A 14,841-nucleotide genomic window follows, 5' to 3' on the forward strand; every position below is an offset into this window, starting at 1 on the left:
GTGTGGAAAGAAATAGCCAAGGAATTGTTATGGCTAGGCTTGTATAGGCCCTAGGGCCGATAGCCTAGTACCAACCTATGAATCTATGAACCTATAACAAACATGAACATGCCTGCTCCAATTGACAGATTTTGGTATACTGGCAAATGTTTAAAAATTGTAAACTTATGTACTACAGTGCTCTCCTTGCTATTATATTGTATAAACTGCAATGCTCTGCTTACTGTCATTTATTTCTGTATGATATGCAATGTTTTTCTAATTGTACTCCATGAATCTAAACCCTTGTTATGCATGTTTTCATATTTTGCAGCTTTACACAGGTTGAGACTGACACTGGACATCAGTGTTCTACCCTGGTTAACAAATTTAAACAAATAAATAAATAACCAATAAAACTGATTAACTTCAGGCTTTTACCAGTTACTGTGCCCCAGACATTCTCATAGCTACTGAAAAATGACTAAAATTACAAATAAAAATTAAAGAGTCCAAGTACTTTGGTTATAACATACAGACAGAAGATTTAAAAGAGCAGTTGCCCTTGCCATTGTGACAAAAGAAAATTTAAAATGCACTATTTCTGAGAAGTAATGTGCCGTGGTCAATAACAAGGAATTCATAGTTTTGATCCTCTGCAGGACAACATAAATCTTTCAAACTGGTAGGCTTTTACATAACCCAAACAAGTCTGTATTACTGGAAGATGCAATAAATGTGTTAAGCAACACAAATTCAGAATTTATATACATAACTGACTTTAGCACTAGTAAGGTCACTATCAACCATTTTAACTCAACACTACTTCTTCACCACTTAACCCAGATTATTATCATTTCTACTATATTAGACAAGAGCAATACACATACAAATTGCATAAACAATTGCCAAAAAATAGAAGTTTATTCCCCTGGTGCCTTGGTCGCTTCCTTGCTGGAAGGCATTTAGCCGAGTAGCTATGGGAATAAACATATATTTTTGCAGTTGCCTATGTAGTTTATATTTTTAGTAAGCTTTACTGTCATTTTATATAATGTCTTGTGGAATGTTTTCTGTCTTTAATTGTATGCCCAGCATTTTAAGATACAATGTAGATAATATGCAACATACTGTCGAGGAATTTGTGGGCAATGTGTTTGCTATAAAAGATTTTCCAAATGACCAAGGTGGAGGTTTATTAGATTTTTCTAATGAAGTTTGTGAACAGAGAGATGATCATCATGGTGATCCTTTTTCAACTTTTTTTCTTGTTAAAAATGATCATTTATGCAAGAACTTGGGGAACTGTTTAAAGATTCAGAAAAAAATCTGTTGGCTGAGATCAAGGTACATTTCAATATGATTCCTCTTAAAAAGTATATACAAAATAAGTCTGACACATAGGAGTTTGTGTGTTCAAAACACCTTCTACCCTGTTTGATTTGACTGATCCTGAGGAAAAGAGGCTTTTGTAAAATGGATAGCTGCAGCTCATCAAAGTGTGCTCAAATGGGTTCACATTCTTATTGAGATGGATATTATTATTAAACAAAACAAAGTAGCGGGTAAGACCAATGCTGGGTTCTGCACTGTTAATTTTACTAATGCTATGCAATTTCTTAATCAAAAGAAAAGGGAACTTGAGAAGGAATTAGTTGAATGTAAGAAAAAGAAGTTGGATCGTGATTCTAAGTATTATTTTGAAGAACTTGCTTTCATTTGGAAAAAAGAAACTTCACCCAATCAAAGATAAGGGATAGGATCAGGTGGTGAGAGTAGTAATGGTGGTAGAGCTTCACTGTATATGCCATCATCTTTGTCTGCTAGTTCATGAAATCAGAATGAAATTGTTGCTAGCACACCAGTTCCTCAGCCTATTGGATTTAATAATCGACATAAACAGATGGATGGAAACTATACCAGAAGAAGTAGCAATGTTCATGACCGAGAAAAGAGGCAATTTGAATATAAAGGCAGAGATGTTTAGAACATGCAAAGCAAGCATAACCATAGGTAAAAAGGGTTTCTTTTTTCAGCTGATGAGGAAGTTGTTGAGCTTCCTAGTGACTTTTGTTTTGATGACTGTGATGTCTCCTTTAAATGGGAGAATGTGTCAAACATTTCAGGAATTTTTTAAATGAAGTTAAACTTTCTGTAATTAATTTAGGACTTAAATTTACTCCTACACGTTTACCACAATATTATAAGAGTAGAGTGGACTGTTTCAAATTATATAAAAACTACATTTGGCTTACTTTTTAATAACACTGCCTTTTATTTTGTTGATACTGCTAATTCTAATATTCATAATGAGTCTCTTATTATTCATTAGATTCTTATTATGTAGACTCATTTCACATGTATAAGAGTGGTATGTGAACACGTCAAAGTCAAAGTCAAAGAAAACTTTATTGTCATTCAGAACTATACAGAAGTGTAGCTGAACAAAATTAAAATGCTTCATTCTCAATGCAGGAAACAGTTGCACATGTAGATAGAGAAAAAATAATAAAATATCACAGTAGAAATTTAATAAGTAGCAATTTGTAAGTAAAGTAGGACAGCAGTGACCCACACCCATCCCAGAACAGGAGACAAGGAAGACAAGGAGCAATATGAAGGCAATACTGTCAAAGTAAAATTGAAACAATAGCAGCATATCTATGAATAGACTGAATTATTGCACAGTTTGTATATTGCACTTTACAGTCCTTCAGTGTGTAGGCAAGCCACCTTAGTATTGCACTTAGTTATTGCACATCCATAAAATAAGCCCCTTGATAGGTTAGTTAAGTAACAGATGTCATGGTTCGTTTTTCCAAAGAGTTCAACAGTCTAACGGAGAGCGGAAAGAAGCTGTTTTATTAGTCTGGTGGCCTTACTATGCAGGCTTCTGTATTGCCTGCCTGAGGATAGGCGAGTGTACAGACCATTGGCAGGATGTGTTGGATCGCTGGAAATCTTTTTGGTCCTGTCTATGCACCAGCATTTATGTAGATCTTCCAGTAAGGGAGGTGCCAATGATTCTTTCTGCTGACCTTACAACTCTCCTGAGAGCCTTCTGATCCTGATTCTTACAGCTCCCATACCAGACTGTAATGCTGTTGGTCAGGACACTTTCAATGGTGCCCCTATAAAAGGTCTGAAGTATGGAGCTTGGTAATTTTGCCTTACTAAGTTTCCTTAGAAAGTGCAAGTGTTGCTGAGCTTTTGTAACTGTGCTGGATACATGGACTGACCAGGATAAGTTCTCCGTGAGATGAATACCCAAGAACTTTGTACTCTTGACCCTTTCCACTGTTATCCCTTTCATCACTAGAGGTTTGTGTGGTACTTGAGATCTTCTGAAATCAGCAATCAACTCATTTGTCTTGCTGACATTCAGTGATAGATTGTTGCTGTCACACCAGACCAGTAGTTGATCAATCTCATTCCTGTAGGCCTCCTCCTCTCCATCTTTGACCAGGCCTATAACAGTGGTGTCATCCGCGAATTTGATGATCCCATTCGTCTCATGTGTGACCATGCAGTCATGTGCCAGCAGAGTAAAAAGGAGAGGGCTTAAGACACACACTTGTGGTCCTCCTGTGTTCAGGATGATACTTCCAGAGCTGTTGTCCCCCACATGAACCTTTTGAGGCCTTTCAGTAAGGAAGCTCAGAATCCAGTTGCATAAATGACAGTCTATGCCCAGTTAAAGTAGCTTTGATATCAGATTCTGAGGGATGACAGTATTGAAGACAGAACTGAAATCGATGAATAGCAGTCTTGCATAACAGTTTTTGCCCTGTAAGTGGGTCAGTGTTTCATGGAGAGCTAGTGAGATGGCATCCCCTGTACTGCTGTTTGTCCTGTATGCAAATTGCAGTGCATCCAGTGACACAGGTAAGATTGAGGCTATATGATCTTTGACCAGCCTCTCCAGGCACTTCATTACCATTGAGCTTAAAACAACTGGTCAGTAGTCATTCAGAGTTGTTGGCTGTCGTTTCTTGGGTAGAGGAATGATAGTCATCTCCTTGAAGCATTTCGGAACACTGGCTAGATGGAGTGAAGCGTTGAAGATGTCAGTGAGTACTGGAGCCAGTTCTGTCACATATTCCCTTAGTACCCTGCCCGTGATGCTGTCAGGGTCAGCTGCTTTCCTCGGGTTGACACATTTTAGGGTTCTGGTGACATTGATTGCATTGAAGCTCAACACCACTGCAACCCTGTCTTCGGGGATTCTGCATGCTGTTGTTTTGTTGTCAGCATCAAACCTACTGAATAATTTGTTCAGTTGGTTCAGAAACTCGATGCTATCATCACATGAAGCTGATGTAGGCTTGTAGTCGGTGATGGTTTGAATTCCTTTCCATAGTTGCCTGGTATCCTTCTGGACCCTGAAGTGACTTTGGATTTTTCTGCCATAGGATCTTTTCGCCTCTTTCATACCTTTGTTCAGTTTGGCTCTGGCCACACTTAAAGCTTTCATATCTTGGGATTTGAAAGCTTCATTTCTTACTTTCAAGAGCTCATACACCTCACTAGTTAGCCAAGGTTTTTGATTTGCCTGTATGGTGATGAGTTTGGTGTTTGTTATATCCTCCACACACTTAGAAATGTAAGCTGTGACTGACTCAGTGTATGTGTCCAAGTCAACATGGTTGTTTGTCACAGCAGCCTCTCTAAACACTGACCAGTCTGTACAGTCGAAGCAGTCTTGCAGACCTGAGATTACTCTCTCAGGCCAGATCCTTATTTGTTTTCTAGTCGGTGTACTGGTTTCCAGTATGGATTTATAAGCTGGAACCAGCAAGATGGCTAGGTGGTCAGAGCTCCCTAGATGTGGATAAGGTTTATATGCACCTTTGATGATAGTGTAGCTCTTATCCAGTACATTTACCCCCTTGTGACAAAGTTTACATGCTGGTGGTAGTGGGGTAATACAGTCTTTAGGTTAGCCTGATTGAAGTCTCCTGCAATTACTACTGCATGCTCTGGATTTTTGTTTTGCAGTCACTTATAGACTTATATAAGGTGGACAGAGCATCACTGATATTTGCATCAGGTGCGATGTAGAATGCTGTGATGCATATTCCATTAAACTTTCTTGGCAGGTAGAAGGGCCTGCATTTTAGTGACAGAATTTCAATGTTTTCTGAGCAGAAGGTGGTGGTCAGTACACAGTTGCTGCACCAGTTGTTATTAACATATATGCACACTTAGCCTCCTCTGGACTTGACACATAATAACTTAATTCTGTCTGCTTTGAATAAAGTCATGCCCTCTACATTTATTGTGCTATCACTGATATTTTGGTTTAACCACGTTTCAGTAAATACAAATAAATTGATGTTTCTCACCTTGTTTTGTGATGAGAGTTCCAGTTTTAAGTGATCCACCTTATTTTCAAGTAAGCGTACATTGGCTAGTAGTATGGAGGGCAGTGCAGGCCTGTGAGGGTTTACCTTCAATCTGAGTGAAATTCCTGCTCTGGTGCCTCTTTTCCTCAATCCGGTACAAATTTTCCTTTTTTTGTGACTATCAGTTGCCATGAACGTGTGATCTGCTCGAAATTTGCATTTATCTCCATGTTCCAGCAAAATCTTTAGCTGTAGTAGTTCTTGTAGTATGTTTGAGCTTACAGGCCTCACTGTAAGAAGCTGATCAAACCCACTGCATAATGAGAATGCAAATCCAACTTTTATTCTCAGCACTGTAATTTAATCTTACCATGTTTCCTTCCTCTTTAACTGCTTTTCTTGAAGTTTCTGGTAAGAAAGAAGACAAAAGAAGCATTTTCCTGATGAGATCTGAAGTGTGTGTGTGTGTGTGTGTGTGTGTGTGTGTGTGTGTGTGTGTGTGTGTGTGTGTGTGTGTGTGCGTGTGCATATGCGTGTGCATATGCGTGTGGTGTGTGTGTGTGTGTGTGTGTGTGTGTGTGTGTGTGTGTGTGTGTGTGTTTGTGTGTGTGTGTTTATATACATGAATGTGAGTCTTGTGTTTGCATGGAACTGTATGCTATATATGTATGCATGTGTGTGTGTGTATGTGCATCTGTTTGCACATGCATGCAAGCTTCCATGTCTATATCAGTTTTAGTATTAAAGTTGGAGTCTGAAACAGCACTCCAGAATATCTCCACACAGTTGCTCACTGAAGATATTATTTATTTAGTTAGTTAGTTATTGCATTTATTTACCGGGATACTCTGACTGGACAGAAAGCTACCTCTTTTCAGTGGAGGCCCAAGGAGAAAGCTTCAGGAAAATGTCAATGTTACATACAAAACATAGTAAATAGAGGTATGCAAGTAAACAACAAATATACAAAATGTAAACAGTTTATCATTAATTAATAGCAGCATTGTGAACTATAAAACTGAAAGAAAAATTCCAGAAAATACATTACAAAAATAACATACTAAACAGACGTATACAAGTAACAACAGAGGTATGCAAGAAATCAACAAATATACATTTAAACAGAATATCATTAATTATTAACAGCAACATCTAAAGGCTATGTAACATATTGAGAAATTAACTTGGTAGAAGGATAGAAAAGGAGGAAAGGAGGACTAGTATTAAGAAATGAGAAAGAATGTTTTAGGTCAGGTAAAAGGAAGAGAACAAGAAGGAGATTTTGGACCAATAACTAAGGGCATAGTGCTTGGAAAGAATAAGAGAACACAAAGGGCAGGAAATTTATCATTTAGGAGTTGTGCATGTACAGAGCCAGGTATCTGTTAGGTATTCTCTTGTTTGTGCCTTAACACAGCTGGGGTTTGCTGTGTTTCTTAACATGGAAGGGGATGCCAGATTTTGGCGAGCATAGAGGAGTATAATCCGGGTGCTCCAGTTTCCTCCCACATCTCAAAGACATGCTGTAGGTGGATTGGACACTCTAAATTGGCCCTAGGCATGAGTGTGTGCGTGTGTGTGCCTTCTGTGGAAGGTTGGGAGGCCGGGCTGGCAGCAACTCGACACCGTAAAACTCCATTGCCAATCATGAGTGGACAGTTTATCCGCTGCAGTGACTCCTAACCGAGAAAAGCTGAAAGAAGAAGAAGAAGAAGAAGAGGAGTACAAAGAATCGTCAGCCGAGCTGTTAGATTTTGAAACAGTTAATACCATTTTATCAGTGGAGCTCAGCTGTCTACTTGGATTATAGAGCTGTAGATTATTATTTTCAAACTAGGGCATCTGCCAGGATAATAGATAAGTTTATGGGAATTGACTAGTTTGGAAAGTGTAAGGCAATGCCTTAGTTCAACCACTGAAGGTTTCTTTAAGGCCATTCAGTGATGTGTCCTATAATGATGATTGGCATTAAATTTCACCACCTTATTATGGCACTGTTCCAAGAGTAAGAGTTGAGTAGATTGTAAGTTAATCAAGATGTGAGCAGCATAAAATAGCATAGGGAAGGAAGAATTTAACCAATACTTGCTCCTGGCATTATCTGTGAGGTATTGTTTCACTCTGTGAAGTGTAACTAGCTTTTGTTGGGAATTTTTTTACTAATTGTTTTATGTTATAATCAAATTTTAAAGTTTCATCAATAGTGACTCCTAGAAGCTTAGTTTGACTTATTAGTTCTATGTTGGTGTTGTTAGAAGAAGTTACATGTTTTTATAATAGCAGAATTAGGTTATTTTGAGCCTGAAAAAGAAATTGACTAGACTTAAAAAGGCCTACAACAGCTGCATTTACCTATGAATGTATAAGTGATTTTGAAATTATTTTTATAGTTTTTTTTTTGTTTTGTTATGTACAATTACTAGAATCTTAAACAGAAAAAAACAGAACATTGTTTTCCAGTTTTTGAGGTAATGGTGGCCAAAAAGCAGCCTGCCAACATCACAGTGTACTGTCAGGTTAGCGGTCAGTTTCTTTGCCTCATGTATACCCAACTTGATTGCACTTCTGAGTAGTTTCTTCTAAGTTATATCACACACCCGCATATTTGTACATTTTTTTTCTCTTTATTTCTATCCTCCTTTTGTAGTTTCTTCTGTAAAATCACTTTTTTTCTGATACCAAGTGCTTAGATCAACACTAAATACACCTTATTTTTGGATAAAGACAAATTCAGCACATATAAGCCACTATCACATTATTAACAACAAAACTGTAACTTTACTATATGCAGATTAATGAAAGATCAAGAACAAAATAATTTGCTTGTATATTATATACCAAGTAGTCATCTTATATGTTCAGGCCACTACAAAGTAACACACATTTTTACAAGTATCTTCATCTGGAAGTGGTTGTCGATACCAAAGCAGATGTAACAGTACATAACTATTTAGCTGCTTGATTTACACATTCAGATTCCTTCCTGAAGCATTTGTAGAAAGAAATGTCTACCTTCGTACAGAATTCCATAATGTAGCAGAGCAGTGCAACTGTATTAGAGTACAAGCTACATTAAAATGACAATTTATGTTTTTTCAAGGTGGCACCCCACTCGTATGAAGGCTGTCCACTTCAAACACCTACTAACTTAATATACTAACTTCAGAGTTACACTGCCATGAAATAAAATGAATATTTGATTTTCCCAAAATGAATATTTTGTTTTCCTTGAAAAACAAACATTATTTTCTCTAACAGGTCCTTCACTTTATCAGTGCAGGGGAACAGCATCTATCCAATTCAGTTTGTACTAGTCTTTCATCTAGTTCTGTTCTCCATTTCTTGTTTTGCAATAACATGTTATAATTAGCTTATATAGTTTGTAGTGGTGTCCTCAAGAATCATAGAGTTTTGTCATACAACAAATTGCTGATCAACCTTGAGAGTGTTTACTATATCATCTTCAAAGTTTCATAATTTGTCCCTATCCTGTTATTTGTTTATACATTGACTGGGTAAACCAAATGGGTTGAAGTGGGGTCACTGCCTGGCTAACTGACTTGCTGAGAGTCACTCAGTAGAACTGGAAGCTGAGGAAATCAAATCCAGGACAACAGGAAGGAGTTTGTTAATAGCTTATAGCTTTAGTCTTTTGTACTGCACTGTAGCTGATGAATGCTAATATCTCTCCTAATGAGAAATGTATAAGAATAAAAATATGCAATCTGAAAATAGAAGGTAGACAACTCGGGTAAATGTAAGGAAGCAATTTTCTCATGGTATTACATGGCTTAGCTGTCCTGAAGATATTATGAATTTAAGAACTATAAGGTATTTCCAACTGCACAAGCCATGCATAGTAAAATTCATGTGTGCGCTCGCGCATGTGTGTGTGTGTGTGTGTGTGTGTGTGTGTGTGTGTGTATATGTGTGTGTGTGTATGTGTGTGCGTGTGTGTGCGTGTGTGTGCGTGCACACGTGCACGTGTATGTGTGTGTGTGTGTACGTGTGTTTGTGTGTATGATAAGGATGCCTGTATGTACATGTGCACACATACACGTGTGTGTATCTTTGTGTTCTCACACACGTGTGCATGTGTGTATATTTGTGTGTATGTGTGTGTATAAGTTAGTGTATGCATGTGTGTATGTCAGTACCTGTAAATATGTCTGCGTGTGTGTGTACATGCTTGTACATGAGCCTGTGCTTGTGTGTATGTGTGTGTGTTTCTGTGAGTATGTCTGTGAGTGTGTGTGTGTGTGTGTGTGTGTGTGTGTGTGTGTGTGTGTGTGTGTGTGTGTGTGTGTATATATGCTGGTGAGGGAAGTATGCTGTGGTTATCTCCAAGCTTGCCATCTCACAGATACAAGGTACAGAGTTTGATTCTGACCTCAGGTTATTGGCTAGGCTTGTAATAGTCTGCAGACTGATAAAGTATTTACTTATGAACATTCCTGTTTGGATGCATTCTGCCACATAATATGGATTCCCTTGTGCTACTGGAGTCATAAAGAAGTACTTATCTCTAACATTATACCTTCTTCACAATAGTCAGGATCAACATCATACCATATTCTCAGGAGCATGCTTTTTCCTAGTTATCCTGCATTCACCAGTGCTAGTTGCCCCTCCACCATAATGCAGTCATGTGGAAATACCACCCCACTCCTCTAGATTCACAATGACAAGATAGCCAATGCCTCACAAGATTCCATAAGGATTCTGATCATACTCAAAGTGTTATAAGTTTATTCTTCTCCAAATTCTCACAGTATTACAGATCAAATCTCATCATATTCCTACTAATGCTAATTCACTCTGCTAAATTCTCAAATGATTGTTGATCACATCTTACTAGCTTCCAATAGCATTGCTGGTTACACCCACATTCACATTCTTTGGAATACTGAGAGTATATCCCCATGCAGGTACTAATTTCACACTTATAAAATCCTGGTAGGTTTGCTAACCTCATTCCTACCACATTCCCATAGGATTTCACTCCACTGGAAGTCACTAGATTCCTATAGAGTTCTGGTGCCCCCCACTCCATTCCCATTGATGAGCTCACTTTTGGGATGCTTAGCAGTCCTTATGAAGTTGACTGGCAGTATGCTTAGTGCCCACCAGCATGCAGATCCTCACCCAAGTAAATATTCTGCAGCAGTGCTAAACACCGTAACCCTATAGTTATGTCATAAGTCTTTCCTCCGGTGTTATAGTGAACTTTCTATTCCTTTATACTGCCAAAAACTTGTATAAATATAAAACAATATAGAAGACCTTTTCTGTCTTAGTGTAAAGATATAGTGCTTAGACTGTGAGAATTCATTCAGATGCATTTCTATGAAGACTAGCACAGGCTAGCACAGTGGCACAATGCAGGCAGCATGACAGCTTAGAGTTTAAGATCTCTGTTTCACAGTTATAGGGTTCAAATCTCATCTCTGGTCACCACATATGTACAGTCTGTATATTCTCCCTGTGGTTTTTACTAGCTACTGTCATTTCCTTCCAAAAATACATACCAGTGGATTGGCTTCTTTAAAGTGATCATATATATTGCATTTGCCTTTGCCCTCAGGGCCTTGATCATAGTTGAAAAGGGTCCATGATGACCAAATAACTTCCTGGGTTAACATCAACCATGTACACTTTCTGAAGTGAAACCAAGCTCATTTTATTTTCTTTGACCTCTTTAAACAGACTAAATGCTGTGTTGTGCTATGTTTACACATACCGTAGCAAATGACTGGAGATGTTAATCATCATGGCTTGTGTGAAGCTGCTTTAATGTATCCCAGAAATGCCAGATGCTGAAATAGGAGTGATAAATAGTAGTTCTACTGGTGGTCAAGTGTAGAGTGGATAATATCACAACTCAATGATTCCATTTGGATGAATTGTGTAATGCTTCATTTGCTATTTCTCACACCAGCACTTTAACAATTTAACAGCACTAGCAGAGATTTACATTTTTTTTATTTTTACTTTGCTATTTTTTTTTATTTTTTCTGTGGTTATGCAATCATGGAATTTAACTATATAAGTTAAAGGGATAGAGAGTGAAGTTCACACATGTGGGGAATGCAGAATATACTTTTTACTATGTTGTTCATCTGTATAAAATTAGGACTGGCCATGTTTATCCGGTTGTAATTTCATCTGTAACTCATCAAATCCTAGTGGAACCATAAAAAGCAATAATGAGCTATTACTGCTTTATGGCTGCCACTCTTTCTTGTTGTATACATATTTATGTGGCTAATATTTGCACCAAGTTTATCTGTGTTTGAGTGAGTACTGTGTCACAGTTATACAATATGTTTACAGATGTGTGCATGACTGCAATTTTTGTTTATGTATGTGTGCACATATGCACCTGCATTCATTAGCATGTCTGCCACTTTTCTTGTTCATCTACTTGTGTATATTTTTGTGCAAGCCGGCATGATTCTGTTAGAAGAGAACTGCATATGTACATATATATATATATATATATATATATATATATATATGTGTGTGTGTGTGTGTGTGTGTGCATGTGCACAAATAAGAGTGCTTGTGAATGTGCATATATGTCTAAATGAGTGGTTATACAGTTCCAAACTACCTGCAGAATGGAATTTTGGGAACTGTTAAATTATAGATCTTTCAAGTTGTTAGTACACTGTGGTTATGCTGTGAAACTAGATTAACTAAAAAAAAAATCAGAACTTCTAAAGCTAAATGTTTTACACAGCTGATGGGAGGAGGTAGTGAACTGGAGACATTGCTGTTGAATAGCTCAAATCAGACTGCTAAAAAGGATAAAGAAATAGCCAAGGGCAATGCTCAGGAAATCTATTTCTGTCATTAACACCGGACTCTGGGCAAAAAAGTAACAGCTGCAAAAATAGATATATTAGTTTAATGTACTGTGGGTGGGGCCCATGAAACTTCACCTAAACAGCCTTAAAATAACATATTTTATTGAGTGCAAGGAAGTTTCAACTCTGTGTTTCTGGTTTTTTTTTTCTTGTTAAAAGACACCAATGAGGTTTCATTCAAAAGAGCTCAGAGATCCTTTTGGCCAGTGGCAAATTAAATCACTAGAAAGTTAACCTGGAAAGGTTATTAGATAGCTTCAGAATTATGCAGGGAGTAATTTAGGTCTTCACTTAATGCTGCAATCAATGCTTTAACATTATTGGACATGAGGATGGAGCTAATGCAATCACTGTTTTAACATTAAGGGTTGGGGGTGTGGCTAACGCTGCAATCACTGCTTTGACATTAAGTGCTGTGAGGATGTCGCTAACGTTGTAGTAACTGCTTTCACATTAAAGGTTGTGGGGGTGAGCTAATACTGCAATCACTGAATTAACATTAAGGCTTGCGGGGATGTAGCCAATGTTGCAAGCACTGCTTTAACATTAAGGGTTGTAGACATGTGGCTTCTGCTGCAATCACTGCTTTAACACTAAGAGATGTAGGGACATGGCTAATACAGCAATCACTGCTTTAAAATTAAGGCTTGTGGGAGAATGGCTAATACTACAATCACTACTTTAACATTAAAAGTTGTGGGGATATGGCTAATCATACAATCACTCCTTTAACATTAAGGGTTTTGTGGAAGTGGCTAATGCTGCAATCACTGTGCTAGCATTAAGTTTTGTGGGAGATGTGTCTAATGCTGCAATCACTGGTTCAACAATAATAGTTGTGCTGGCATTGTAAACCTTGGCTGTAGATGATTGTCACTCTTGAAGTGACACCCCCACCCCATGTGCAAAAATGGGAAAAGAGGGTTGTGGATGGATGAATGGGTTATGCTGATGTGGTTGCAATCACTGGTTTAACAATAAGGAGTGTGGGAGATGTGGCAAATGCTTCAGTTACTGGTTTAACATTAATGGTTGTGTACTGTTCTTGGGCTTCACAATTGTCAACAGTCTTCTGGACTTATTTCTGCTTCTCTGATGTTTCATAGTGGTTAACACAGTGGGTTAAGGTTACTGGTCAATTTAGCTAAGTCCACTACTTCCATTTTTGATATGGGTAACGCCACAATCACCGCTTTAACATTAAGGCTTGAGGGTTAGTGGCTAATGCTGCAAATACTGTTTTAACATTAACGATTGCGGGAAGTGTTGATAATGCTGCAATCACTGTTTTAACATTAACTGTTGTGGGGTGTGGCTAATGCTGCAGTCAATGCTTTAACAATAAAGGTTCTGGGGATGTAGATATTGCTGTAATCACTACTTTAAGTTTTGTGGGAGATGTGGCAAAGCTTCAATTACTGGTTTAACATTAATGATTGCATTGATGGGGCTAATGCCTCACTCATAGTTTTAAGGCTTGCTGGAAGTGGCTAAAGTTGCAAACACTGCTTTAACAAGGGATGTCATCATGAGCCTAATGATGCCACTGATTGCTTTAACATTAAGTGTTGTAAGGGTTTGGCTATTGCTGCAATCACTGCTTTAACATTAATGGTTGTAGGAATGCAGCCACTGCTGCAATCACTGCTTTAACATTAAGAGAGGTGGGGATCTGGATAATGCTGCAATCACTATTTTAACATTAAGGGTTCTAGAGATGTGGCTATTGCTGCAGAAACTGCTTTAACATTAAGGATTGTAGGAATGTAGTTAACTCTGCAATCACTGCTTTAACATTAAGAGTTTTGGAGATCTGACTAATATTGCAATCGCTGCTTTAACATTAATGGTTATGGGGATGTGACTATTGCTACAGATACTGCTTTAACATTAAGGGTTGTGGGGATTTCGCTAATGCTGCAATCACTGCTTCAACATTAAAGGTTGTGGGGGTGTGAGAATGAGGCAATCAGTGCTTTAAAATCAAATGTTTTCGGGGGTGTGGGTAATGCTGCAATCACTAGTTTAACATTAAAGGTCATGGAGATGTGGCTAATACTGCAATCACTGCTTTTGTCACTAAGGGTTGTGGGGATATAGCTAAAGCTGCAATCACTGCTTTAACATTAGGGGTTGTGGGGATGTAGCAAATACTGCAGTCAATGCTTTAAATTAATGGTTGAAGAGACAAGACTGATGCTGCAATCACGGCTTTAACATTAAGGGTTGTGGAATATGTGGCTAATGCTGCACTCAGTGCTTTAATGTTAAAGGCTCTGGGGCTGTGGCTAATCCTGCAATCACCACTTTACATTAAGGGCTCTAGGGAAGTGGCTAATGCTGCAATCTCTGCTTTAAAATTAAGGTTCTGAGAATGAGTTAATGCTGCAATCACTGCTTTAACATTCAGGGTTGTGAGAGGTCTGGCTAATTCTGCAATCTGTGCTTAAACACTAGGGGTTCTTGGGATTTGTCTTATACTGAAATCATTCCTTTAACATTAAGGGTTCTGGGTGTATGCCTAATGCTCTAATCACTTGTGTGATATTAGGGGTTGCTTTGGATGTTGCTAATACCACAACCACTGCTTTAACAGTAAGGCTTGAGGGGATGTGGCTAATACTGCAATCACTACTTTAACATTAAGG

Source organism: Protopterus annectens, chromosome 12.part0, assembly GCF_019279795.1.
Source record: "Protopterus annectens isolate FY-2018-M chromosome 12.part0, PAN1.0, whole genome shotgun sequence".
NCBI lineage: Eukaryota > Metazoa > Chordata > Ceratodontiformes > Protopteridae > Protopterus > Protopterus annectens.